Source organism: Anastrepha obliqua, chromosome 3 (assembly GCF_027943255.1).
Source record: "Anastrepha obliqua isolate idAnaObli1 chromosome 3, idAnaObli1_1.0, whole genome shotgun sequence".
Taxonomy (NCBI): domain Eukaryota; kingdom Metazoa; phylum Arthropoda; class Insecta; order Diptera; family Tephritidae; genus Anastrepha; species Anastrepha obliqua.
Genome location: NC_072894.1, coordinates 132,071,498 through 132,085,379, shown reverse-complemented (window position 1 = coordinate 132,085,379; position 13,882 = coordinate 132,071,498).

The following is a 13,882-nucleotide window of genomic DNA, read 5'->3' as shown; positions in this document are numbered from 1 at the left end:
GAAAAAGTGTAAAGAAATTAAAATAAGTGAAAAGCGCGCAGATATGGCTCGAGTGCGCACGACGGTGGACTAAGAAGGGTAAATATCAATTTGTTTGTTTTTGTTTTACTTGAAAAAAGATTTTTGTACAGATGTGCAATCAGAATGTGTTCTCATATGCATACAGGGTCTTTCAAATACGAACTTGTTTTCTGAATTTAAATCAAAGTAATTTTTTGAATAGGATTTTATTATCTGGTTACTGGCACGGCTAGTAGGAAGGGTCGTCCATTTATAAATAAAAAATAATATTTTATAATTTCTTATTACTTAAGGCCGTGCTCTACCTGTTACAAATAGACTTACAACTACGACTCACATCAACGAGTACCACCTTCAGAATAAAAGAAGATAGTTTTTCGGATGCTAGGATGTTTGGTCATAGTGTTAGTTTAGACAGATAAGGGCTAACTAGCAACTCAGATTTTACTACCGCTACCCTGGACTTTAGAATAGATTTTAAGATGGTTAGACTAAAAAAAGAAGTGGGTCTGGGTTGTGTCACTCAGACAACAACTTCACCACCAACATCAAAATTACTTGTGGTGGCGATTCTTTTGGTGAAATTCGCAATTACTTTTGGTCACAATTCTTGGATTTTTGTCTTTCGAAGCTTGGAATGTTTCTGATTTGCTTACATGAACTGTGATTCATACAAGGTGGCGCAGAATTATTATCCACTTTGCATACAACTTGGAGATACAGAGAATAGTTCGAAGGCATCGAGTTGTCCTTTTTTGGCGCTTAAGTTACAGTTGAATATTGTGAAACTATTTTGCAAGGGAAGTCGGCATTGGTATACCGTATCGTACTGCTGAAATCACTTGTCATTTATATTTACACCATTCACAATAGACCAAACAAGTTGTTAATATTTCTCCATACCGCAATCTGTTGAGCCCAAAGCAATACCAGACCGTTTACTAAATACTAACACCATAAGAATCAAATACTTCTCGTCATATTTCCGAGGGTGTTCCATTGCCAAAATATGGTAATTTTGTAAGAGTACGTGCCGCTTGAAATGGAAAAAAGCTTTGTTATAACAGATGATTTTTTAGCTATTATCTTTTTAAACAGTTGGTTTAAACAGCTGACGCACGTTTCGTGTTTTGTTTCACTGTCAAACATCTTCAGTTTGGTCTATAATTTAACCATGAATCGTCTTACAAACGAACAACGCCTGCAAATCATTGAATTTTATTATAAAAATGCCTGTTCTGCTAAGAAGAAGTTTAATCGACCCACTGAAGCGGCTATTCGAGCTAGTTTACATTATTGGACATCAAACCACCAAAACGCTTATGTAGAGTGCGAACTGAAGAAAATATCGCCGCTGTATCGGCCAGTGTTAATGATGACCATCAATTATCGATTCGTCGCCGTTCGCAGCAATTGGGCCTCTGTTACTCAACAACGTGGAAAATTTTGCGAAAGGATTTAGGTGTGAAGCCTTTCAAAATACAGCTGGTGCAAAAATTGAAGCCGAACGACCTACCGCAACGCAGAATTTTTGGTGAATGGGCTCTTGGAAAGTTGCCCGAAGATCCACTTTTTTATCGAAAAATTGTGTTCAGGGACGAAGCTCATTTTTGGATCAATGTGTACGTAAATAAAAATTGTCGATTTTGGAGTGAAGATCAGCCAGAAGAATTGCAAGAGCTACCAATGTATCCAGAAAAGGTCACAGTTTGGTGCGGTTTATGGGCCGTGCTTCTTCAAAGATGCTGCGAATCGTAAAGTAACTGTGAATGGTGAGCGCTATCGTGAAATAATATCCAACTTTTTTTTACCCAAAATGCAAGAGCTTGACTTGCATGACATGTGGTTTCAGCAAGACGGTGCCACATGCCGCACAGCACGCGTAACAATGGATTGTTGAGAGACGAGTTCGGTGAATATTTTATTTCACGTTCGGGACCTGTCAATTGGCCACCCTGATCGTGCGATATAACGCCTTTAGATTAGATGTTATTTTTTGTGGGGCTATGTTTAAGCTCATGTCTATCCAGACAAGCCTGCTTCAATTAACGCATTGGAAGACAACATTAAAGCATTTGTATGTGAGATACCGGCCGAAACATTGGAGAGAGTATGCCAAAATTGGACTAAGCGGATGGACCATTTGAAGCGCAGTCGCGGTCAACATTTGCATGAAATAATCTTCAAACATTAAATTATATGGACTGTACTATCGATTTAAATTAAAATTGCATGCATTTTTCTGAATTTTACGTGTGTTGTTTTGAAGAACTTTCCTATAGCTCTTAAAAATCACCCGTTATTATATTTTTGGCAATCCCTTTCTTAAGTAGGATTGACGTAAATTTATTTAGCACAGCTGACTTCACCGTTCAAAACTGACTGCGTTCCTAGCTACACTGTATGCGTCTGTCTACTGAGACAATTCCCCTTTGATCAAAAAGTTCCTGGAACAAACGCCAAGTGACGCTCCAAGTCAACAGAATCGAGTTCTACTACTGTACTATCGATTTAAATTAAAATTGCATGCATTTTTCTGAATTTTACGTGTGTTTAGAATACAATTTTTTCACTGAAGCTTTTTAAGTGGATTTTAATTACTTTCAATCGAATTCATTAAGTTGTAAATTGGTTACTTAAAATCTGAGGCAGCTGTCGGTAAGAAAACAATGCTAAAAAAGAAACTCGAACTTGGAAGACCTTGTGTATTTATGCCCAAAGTGATACCTACTCATTTTATATTCTTTATATGCAATTTCGTGATACATAAAGGTATTCCATATACATCTAACTTTTCTCAGGTCGCAGTGTACCTTAAAAATATCCCGAAATCTCGGTATCAGAACTTCCAGCTTATGTTGGTATCCCTAGCATATGCTAGTTGTGTTTTCATATGCACATACGTATGTATGTATGCATGCACAAGCAAAGTCATTGGGAACAGATGCGTGTTGCATGTTGCGCTAAATGTTACAGCTGAAAGTGATGTGTGATGGGCGAACAGATAGCGCCTTAAATGCACACGCAACTGCATAAGTAAATATGTGTGAAAGTGCATATATACATGTGAACATGTGTATGTGTGTACCAAATGCTGGTGCTCTAAGCCATTTGTATTGGTGAAAATGCAAATTTACGCGCTTAGAATGAATGGTCTAGCTGACTTGCTGCTGAGCAAATGTGTAACTGAATGATTCAGTCACTCACTCGCTCGCTCACTCACTCAACCATCTAGTCATTTATTCATTCATACAGTCAATCACTTGTTGGGAAAGCAATCTTGTTGCCGACTGCTTGGAAAGACGTTCGCTTAAATTCTGGCAGGAATTTTCCCTTTGCTTCCCATTGCCACATCAGCCGCTTGGGTCGTTTCAATGATGCCGCTTTGTTATGATTTATCGCGTGTGTCGGCGTACACCACGAGTTTGTTTGTTTGATTACCTGCTCGCTCGCTGGCTGGCTTGCTTTGACAGTTGCTATGCCGCCTGTGCAAATGCAGTCATGCCTATCTAAATACATGTGAATACACATACAAATACACACACAAATGCACCGTAAAAATCTATGTATGTATGCATGTATGGACTGGGTTCTACGTGCATCATGTGGCATTGCGGCGGAAATGCCCGTGTGGCAGGCAGTAAATTGCATGTGTTCAAATTGCACATCGTCTTCTCCCTATACATGTGTGCATGTATGTGTGTATGTACAAAGTCCTTGTCATCGTTATTGTCGGCGCTGCTTTATGAACGATGACGTAGCGAATTGCTGATTTGATGGCGCACAATCACACAGAGCATACACACACATACATACAAATATCTCCCGTATATGCTAATTTTTATTGTTGCTTTCAAGGAGCTTACAAATGTCAATTTTTCTGCTGCAGCTGAAGGGTGGCAACTATGTAGACATAGATGTATGTATGTATGTATATATCGCCATTGCTTATAAGTCGTCATTGCAGGAAGTGGCATGCAACGCTCTTCAACATCATCATCATTACCTACAATGTACGTTGGTAAAGAGTGACATGGAAGCAATAACAACAATAGAGCTGGCACATATACGCTACTTTTGCACAGCCATAAATATCAGCTATTCTGCGCAAATCGACTTTAGACACCCTGTTCTGCTTATCATTCGGGGGTGTTGATTGCATTGTTGCTATCAACCCTTATTGTAGATTTAATTACACATTTATGCAGCTATTTACTTTTGTTGTTGGCATCTTACTTTTGCCCTGCGGAGTTGTCTCGGTTAACTTGACGCATCAGAGATTAAACAACTTCAGCACGAAACGGTTGTCAGCAATCAGATGGATTTTATGATTTTGGCATACGCTTGACTTGCGAAAATGCGCTTTCGCTCTTCTTCATTTGAAGCCTCGAGCCATCTGCACACATACATTCAGCCTACTTTCGCTTTCAAGCATACATTGAGAGAAATTTTCTAGCAAAATTTACTGGCTAAAAACATTTCTCGATGACCTCAATTATTATATCATATTAGCATAGGAAGCCGATTGGGCTGGTGCTGTGACTATAAGTTTGTAGTGCTCGGGCTCGAAAATCCGGGCACGAAATACCAAATGAAAGAAAAGATCGTTTCCATTGCAATGGCGATTGCTCCTCGGCAGGCAATGGCAAACTTCCGAGAGTATTTCCACCAAGAAAAGGTTTCTAATAAAAAAACATCTGCCATTTGATGAGCATTTTAAATGAGCGACTCACAAGCTGGGTAGAAAATAAAAATATTATAACAGAATTTCAAGCAGGTTTCAGAAAGCGACATTCAACCGTAGATAACATATATAACCTAGCAGCAATAGTCCATATTAAGTTTAGGGAGAAGAAAAAATGTACGCGTTTTTTGTGGACTTTAAAGCCGCTTTTGATACTGTCCCTAGACAACTATTGCTATACAAGCTTCGTGAAATAGGAATCTCCACCAAAATGGCAAACTTTATTTAAAGTTATTACAGAAATACATGTTTGATAGTAAAAGTAGGAGATGAAATGAGTGAAAAATTCAAAATATCATCAGGAGTAAAGCAAGGGTGCCTGCTTTCACCTTTCACCTTTGCTCTTTACTTGAATGACTTGCACGACTGCTTGGAGGGGGGACTCTTTATATGACGATATCGTCATATTGGCAGATGAGGTTAGTGCTCTTCAAAAAATGATAAGCAACTTAGAAAAATACTGCGAAAAGTGGAATATGCAAGTAAATTGATCTAAGTCAGCTATAATGATTGATAGATTGCCTCATATACCATCAAAAAAGATTTTAGAAAAACAGATATTTTGGGTTGAAGAAATTAGTACTCTGGCACAAAAGTTAAATATAACATGTAACTGGGGCACTTCAAATAAAAGAAAGTGGAATAGAAATATAATTTCAATACTTGAAAATCTTCATGATTCGAATATTTGAAATTTATGGGAAAGGGCACACCAAAACACCCGATTATATAAGGAATTAAATCATAACAACGCCAGAAGCTATTTGAACGATAATACTGGAATCTATAAAATTATGTGGATTATGAAAGTCAGATGTGATTTAATATACTTGGGAAGCCAAAGGGATTTAAATTGCACTTTATGTAACTTAAATGAATTAGAAGACATCACACATTTTTTAGGAAAATGCCCGATACTTAAAAGAATTCGTCAAAGATTTTTCGGAAAATATATGTAGTTTAAACCGAGATGAAATCATAGAAATTTTAAATGGTATTGGCCCTTCTGGATATATATATATATACAGGGTTGGCCATATTAAACTGACCCATTGAGTAACCCTATAACTTTTTACTGTAATTTGAAATCTAAGGTTTACGTCAACAAGCCAAAGACACTAGGCACACTTAAGGCCAATATCCGACGGGAAATAGCCGCCATATCGGCCGAGACGCTGGCCAAAACTATGGAAAACGCCGAAAAACGGGTACATTACACTATACGAGCTAAGGGCGACCACTTGCGCGATGTCATATTCAAAAAGTGATGTAAACGAATCTCCTTGAACTAAATTAAATGTTTTTCACAATGAAACACAAAAAAATGTTTCTATTTCCATATTTTTTTAATAATCACATGGGTCAGTTTAAGATGGCCAACCCTGTACATATCCAAATACGTGCTAAGGGCGACCACTTGCGCGATATCATATTCAAAAAGTGATGTAAACGAATCTCCTTGAACTAAATTAAATGTTTTTCACAATGAAACACAAAAAAATGTTTCTTTTTCCATATTTTTTTAATAATCACATGGGTCAGTTTAATATGGCCAACCCTGTATATAATTGGCGTGTACACCCTTTTTGGGTGTTTGGCCGAGCTCCTCCTCATATTTGTGGTGTGCGTCTTGATGTTGTTCCACAAATGAAGGGACCTATAGTTTTAAGCCGACTCCGAACGGCAGATATTTTTATGAGGAGCTTTTTCATGGCAGAAATACACTCGGAGATTTGCCATTGCCTGCCGAGAGGCGACCGCTATTAGAAAAATGTTTTTATTAATTTGGTTTTACCGAGATTCGAACCAACGTTCTCTCTATGACTTCCGAATGGTAATCACGCACCAACCCATTCGGCTGCGGCGGCCTGGATATAATAACTTATTTAAGTTCATTACTGGTGCTATAGAATATAGAAAATTAATTTTAAACGAATTCAATATATAGTACCATAGTAACATATGTAAAATGTAAGATTTTTTTTTTCCGACAAACGACCTAGTGTCACTGTCGTACGTTCTAATGGTAATGATTAAAAATGAAATGTAATGTGTATTTAAAAAAAAAAGTCGAACAATAAATAATAAAATAATAATAATAACACTGCGTTACAAAAACGAACTTTTTTTCTGTCCTATGAACCAAATATACTTTTTTGGAAAGGGGAGAAAAAAATAAAAATACACGGGTATCGGCGATTTTCATGTACACGTCAGAAATTTTTTTTGTTACGTATAAAATATAGAGCTCGTAGTCCGCCTGTGTGAAAAACTTTGGATCAATTTGTAACTCTTTTTCCGTGATCCAATCGCGCTGAATTTCTGCAGGCAGACTCGTGGAAATGTTTTTATTATGTAAAATTAAAAAAAAAAAATTTTATCAATTTTCAGATTTTCTTGAATTTTTTTTCTAAAAAAAAATTTTTTTTCTAAATTATCGGCATAACTTGAAGGGACTCCAAATTTTTAAACAACTTATTAACCTTTAATTTATTGTTTCATGCAACAGTTTGTTCCAGTTCTGGAAGTTCCGATTATCTGACAGTTGCGCTACTAGGAGACGTATACTTTGACAATTGTTTTAAGTTCTGTTGCGCGAAAACGTCTTTCGGTATATTTCATCTTACGAAAAATGCAGTGCCCGACTCGAAATAACTTTTGTTACGTTTGTGGCTTATTCGCACCAAGTAAAAATTTTAAAAATATTACGAAAACAGTGGTTAATTCGTTTCAGAAAATATTCAAGACTGCTTATGCTCCTTACTTACCCAGGAAGTCGTGTGCGACTATTGCTATAGAAATTTATGCAAGTTTACTGATGGAAGGTCACCAATAAATTACTCTGTACCAACAATTTGGCTACCCCGTACGGAGCACTGCAGTGAACTGTGCTACTTTTGCGTAACTTTTACTCAAACTAAAGGATACCAATACTTTCGCCGCAACAAAATTCGCTACGCTAATGTAGAATCGGTTATTCCAGCGGTTCTGTACTCACCAGAAGAACGTATAGCGGCTTCAATGGAGATTTCTGATGATGTTCCCGAATTAAGGGATGGAGAACCAACAGTAGCACCAACAATGCTATCAACATTTCTTGCATCGAATGCGAGATGAGGGGAACCAGAAGTATCGGAATTTGTGCCAACACCCAGTGAACTTTTTTAAAAGCATTAAAATTTTTAATGTAACAATTTTTAAGTTTAATATAATAAAATTAATAAAAAATTCGGGGCCTTATATCTCTATTGTAATGCGGAGTGAAATACCTTTCTTTTGATACCCACATCGGCATATCTCATACAATTTTTTTTTTTAATTTCAACAGGTGGCAACCCTGTGAAACATTGTCAGGGGCAACACCTAGGTGAAAAGTCTAGAAATGTGATACACTATCTGTGTGCCCAATTTCATTCAAATCCGTTAAGCTAATCCTGAGATCGTGTGGCTATACAGATATGCATACAAGAATTGCTCGTTTAAAGTTATAAAATACAAAAAAAAAAGATTGTGACGTGTACATGAAAATCGCCGATACACGTGTATTTTTATTTTTTATCCGCTTTCCGAAAAAGTATATTTGGTTCATAGGACAAAATGTGTGTAACGCGGTGTAATAACATCTGCCATTTGTGGGCGGCGTAAAAGTGAGATGTGGGCGGCCACAAAGTAAGCAACTGTTAGCTACTGTAATCGATTAAGCCTTCGCTGATACCCATATAGGCAGACCTCTTATAGTTTCCATCCCTCGAAAAGGATTCACGTAGCATTGATTTAATTTATCCAAGGATTTTCTTTCTGCTTTCCTTTGCCAAATTTTAGCAATGAGATTCAACCTGTCACCATCCGTTATTTATCATACCAGTTTTTACGCATTTAAGTCAAGGCTTGTGGGTAGACAGAAACCAAAGCAAGGATGCAAAATGCATGCATACATGCTCTATGGAATAGAATTTACGCCGTGTGTGAGCTTGACTAACGTACTGAAGTGTTGATATTTCAATTATCTGCATTCAGCCTCTAAGCCTGCTCGTTTGGGCACCTTTATTATGTTATTCCTATGCTAAGTTGTGCGTTTATTTTGTTTGTCTCGTTGCTCAGTGGAATTCTCGGGATTTAATCGATTACCCCATGGAGACATAATTCCACTTAGATTTGAATCCATATCTAAACATCAGGATTGAGTACACATTTATATAGCGAGCCGCTGGAGTCAAGGCAGAGCTCGCTAACATGACGAAGCAGACGCTGAATTTTTGAATGTCTCTTTTAACGAATTTCTCCTTCTTCGGTTTTGTTTGGTCCACGCTATATATTTCATTTCCCTCCTAACACCCATATCTGGGAACCAATTGCTATCCGTCATATGTTGACGCGCCCTCAACCGGTTACGTCCATCCCCGAAGTTTCAGGAGATCGGCACAGCAGTAAGTTATCGGATGTTGGATTTCCAGCTAAGGTTGTAGCAAATAATTAAAGATTTTTGACTACCAGAACTGGAATAACTTACAGTAAAATTCAATTGCGGTGATAGTCAATCGAGATTTTCAGTCTATTCAGTATTTTGATTGAGTTCCTTTTCTTGCGAAGAACCAAGTTGAGTTCTCGTAATATTCGTATGACTATAAATTTTTACGAAGCGAGTTGTTTTCCTGCTTGCACCTGCACTTACTGATGAGCAGATGCTGCAGATCCTGGAAGATCGTGGAGCCAAATATGCTTCGGTGTTCTTATTTCAATGTTTGCCTTTTCACAAAAGCGCGCTCGCTCGTTTGCCAACCAAAGGCTTCTGGCTCCACTAATGAAACAAATAAAAATTTGGAGCTGCTTGTGCCGTTTGCAATATAGTTGTTTCAGAGCATTCTACAGAAATTGAAAAAAAAAAAATTAAATTCAGAACTTCTGCACGTGAAACCATTTCTATAAATTAAATGAGCCAAAAACTAAACAAGTTTTACGAATTTCGGACCATAGCACCCTATTAAGATCCCAGTTGGGGATTCATAGAGGTCACTTATGATGAAGGGAATATTAATAGTGGCTTGGTAAGGTAGATGAAGATTTTTTTTTGTGTTTAGCTTTGCAGAAGCACCGCTACTTAACATGGATACGAAGATTTTAGATGAATCGGGGAAATGTCAAAGTGGCCTTCATATAAAAATCTAAATTATTTTACATTTTTATTTCATTTGAAGAAAATAAGAAAAATGCTTCGTGCCATGGGGAAGACTGCCAGACAAACTGCTGGTGTTAGCGTCAAGCTCTTGCTCTGCTGTAGGCAGAATTGGGTGAACATTTCGAGATTATGAAATAAAACAAATAAAGAGATAAATAAAGTGATGGTTTTTTTCTTTTTATCTGCAATATTTCAGACTTCAAATGAGGAGTGTCTATATAATTTTGAACTACTTTTTTATAAAATGAATTTCAGTGAATATTTTACCAACTTCACTTAAACATATTTCATCTTCAAAAATTATATCAAAATGATCTGAATGACGAGCCGCACTAGCAATATACTTTTAAATACGCCTGTAAAATACCAAATTTAAACAAATGTCTCAAATAATTTATGTTGCAGTTGGTTCCGTGTGCTCATATAATACCACAATAATCCATTATTGGAACTGCAAATATCGGATTACCAGAACATAAAGCTCTTATGCCCAGCTTCAGACTCTTTAACCACTCCATTCTCTTCCGTTTCATAATTTTCTATGTGTCTACAGATAATTGCAAATAAGTTCTCAGGTTACAGCCGAGTGTGAACGAGTGTGTGAGTGCGAACATGGAGTACTCGTAGCAGATTCTTGTTGCAGGATCACATGCAGCTACTTTCTAAAATATGAAACCAAATATTTATTGCCATGATTATCGATGGGAATTTTATGAGCTTGAGTGTGTGTAGGTGAGTTCAACAAATTGTGTTTGATATGTGGGTGTTAGGGACGCCAATCCCGAAGTGCCGCTATGCCGGTGTGTAAGTATTTCAAGTACTGAAAATCACGAAATTTTGTAAGTTGAATATCGGAATATCAATTAGACAAAAGTTGAAATAAATTAACAAAACTTGGAATAGATTAACAAAATTGAAATAAATAAATTCTCATATGAAAAAGCTTTTCCGCTTTGGCGTGCACAAAATCAGTATGAATGTGCGAAATTTCCAATTTGAGAATATACAGTGGGATTTTCTGTGGCAGGTTTTATGTGCAATAAATTTAGATAATGGTGGTAAAACCCAACTTTACATAATCTGGTATTCTTAGTGAAAAATGTTGAGAATAATAAATCATATATTCCCGATTTTTTATTTTTTACTTTTTGCGTGATTTTAGCCTAAAGAGTAATTTTAAGAAATGAGAGAATTTTTTTTCCATCAAACTGAGATTCTTAAATTTAATTTTAGTAAATGCAATTGAAAAATCTATCGGCTAGTTCCCGCTTAAAAAATGATTGGCGGGACCACTTCTGTTAGGATTTATCCGAGCTCCTCCTCCTATTTATGGCCTGCGTCTTGATGTTGTTCGACAAATTGTTTGTTGTTTTTAGCAGTTATTGCCATGGAATTCCCAGAAAAGCAATACAACTTTCCAACCGCTCATGAAAGCGTTACGAGCATCAACACCGCCGATAAGGAGGGTTTTCTACGTTCTCCTGGTGAAGACGCCAAAGCCAGCACCATAAAGCGGAGAAAGCCTAGGGCACAATACAAGTCGGCAATCAGAGAACCGACCAGATCTTTTGGAGAAGGAGAATGATAGGTTGGTCTGGGCAATAGACAAGTTCGAGAAAGGTCGTGTGTACTTTAACGACAAAAAATGCTACGCAGCTTCTGATACGAAGTTTGCAAATCATATCGATGAAGAGCTAGTAAGCCAACTGCAGCGGTCAAGGGAATGCAAAGGTCCTTCTGGTAATAGACTGAAATAATATACAATACTACATAGTCGGAGCGTCCACGTCTTTGACAGCTATGGCAGAGATGTTGGCTAAGCGACACTTGATCGTGGCATCTGTCAACCACAGCAAAGCTCTTGGACAAACGTCGCAAGACAATTGAAAGGAGGTAGAGATGGAACTACTGGACACCATGATCCCAAAATGAATGCCCAACCAGATTCTCTAATGTCATCCTTCGAGAGCGCTGGCTGCTTCCTCGGCGTTAGAAAAATGTATTGAAATTTTAGTGAATTAATGAAATGAATATCTCACTGCTAATCCTGGTGGCCTATGTTCCGCTAGGTATTCAAGGAAACAATGATAATGAATTCCGGTATTCCGGGATTACAAAGAAAAAACCCGATACTTCGGGATCAGCAAACGACCTTATTAGGGGCATCCGTAGAGTGTATATAATGCGAAAAACTTTATAGAAGGAAAAGTCTCATCTGAGGGCTTCCCAAAATTATAACGAGTTACACCCATACATACGTCCGTACACATATACGTACACATGTAGGAATGCATGCATTTATGTATGATCTTTAATGAAGCTATAGCTGCTATATGCAGGCGTTTCTAATAGCACTATAAGTACATGTACGCACAAGCATGTAGTTTGTAGCTGGTTAGTATATGTATATTCGTATATATGTTCGTATATATGCTATGTTTAGAGTCAACCTACCCCATGACCGAAAATTCTACTTCTCATCCACTGAAGGCGTCTCACATGACTAATTCATATACTTCGGTCTTAGCCTGGATTGGCCTCCACCGCCACTGTGCCGGCTCGGTTTCGTCATTTACACATGTATAAGTGCATGTGAAAATACACCAACACACACATACGCAATGTGTAAATATAGTTAGTTATGCATGTGTGTGTATGTATTTACACGTCAGCGTATGAGTGCATGTATTGATTGCTGCCAGCAACTGCAAGATTTTGTCGTTGTTCACACGCAGTTGGAAAGTAAAAGTGCTTCCACAAAGGGTGTTCCGCCAAAAGCATACACAATACTGCGTATATAAATACCCGCAAAATAAATAAATATGTATATATGTATGTGTACATATATAGCACTTGTGTACATACAAGCTAGCCCTTGGCATTGAATTTAATTTACCCATTGATTTTCAAGGCCAATATTTGGAAAAAAGCATCAGCACCACATGCAGGGGGAGAAATGCTTGTATTTCGTTGTATTTTGTCCGCACTTGCTGTTTAATTCCATGCCGGCATCGGTAGGTCTCTGCATTAAAAGTTGTTTGCTTTTCAAGGGCATTAATTTGAAATTTTAGGGGTGGGGAGAATAAAATATGTATGCACAGAAGGTTTTAATTACATACACAAATTCATGTGGGTTTTTGTGTGTGTATGGACATTAGTGCGGGACGGCTTGTTTGAGGTAGGAGTTTGTTAAGGTGGTACGTATGTAGATGTAGAAGCGCTTAGATTTGAAGAAACAACCGTCAATTATAAAAAGAATGTCTAAAATGTTAAATATTCTTTTATTATTTCTGTATTTGACTATTACAGAAACAGGTTTTCGTAATTTTTTCACTCCGAATGGTGAAAAGTTAACACAGCTGTGTAAATTTCTTGACTTTAGTCCAACTGATCGAACTTAGAATACCCCTCATTCCCAAGAAAGTAATGGTAATGGTAATGGTTGTACAGGTTAGGCTAAGGTCCTTATGCACTGCGACTAGATTGATCTATTGTGCGCCCTTAATTATTTAATTATAATTATTTAGTATACCGAGGAATCGAACCAGCTCCTTGGGAGGTGGCAATTGTAGGCCTTCCTCTGTGTCTCCTGTGACCTAATGCCTCACAATTAAGTGTTCAATAGGCTCCTCTTCATTACAGCAGGACCTGCATAACCTTCTACTAGATAACCCTATTGTGTTAAAGTGTTTATTTACAGGTGACCTGTAAGTGCTCCACAAAGTAATCTGAGGCCCTTTTTAATTAGGGTTAGAGCAGATTTTGCTCTGTTGACATTGAAGTTCAAAAACTTTTTGGAGTAAAGAAAGGTCATAAAACAAACTGCGAAAACTATCGCGGATGGATCGTAAACAAAAGATTTGTAGGCCAGGCCACGCAGAAACAGTTCTTCCGGAGTATCAGTGCGGTTTCCGACCTGGAAGCTCAACAATAGACCAAAT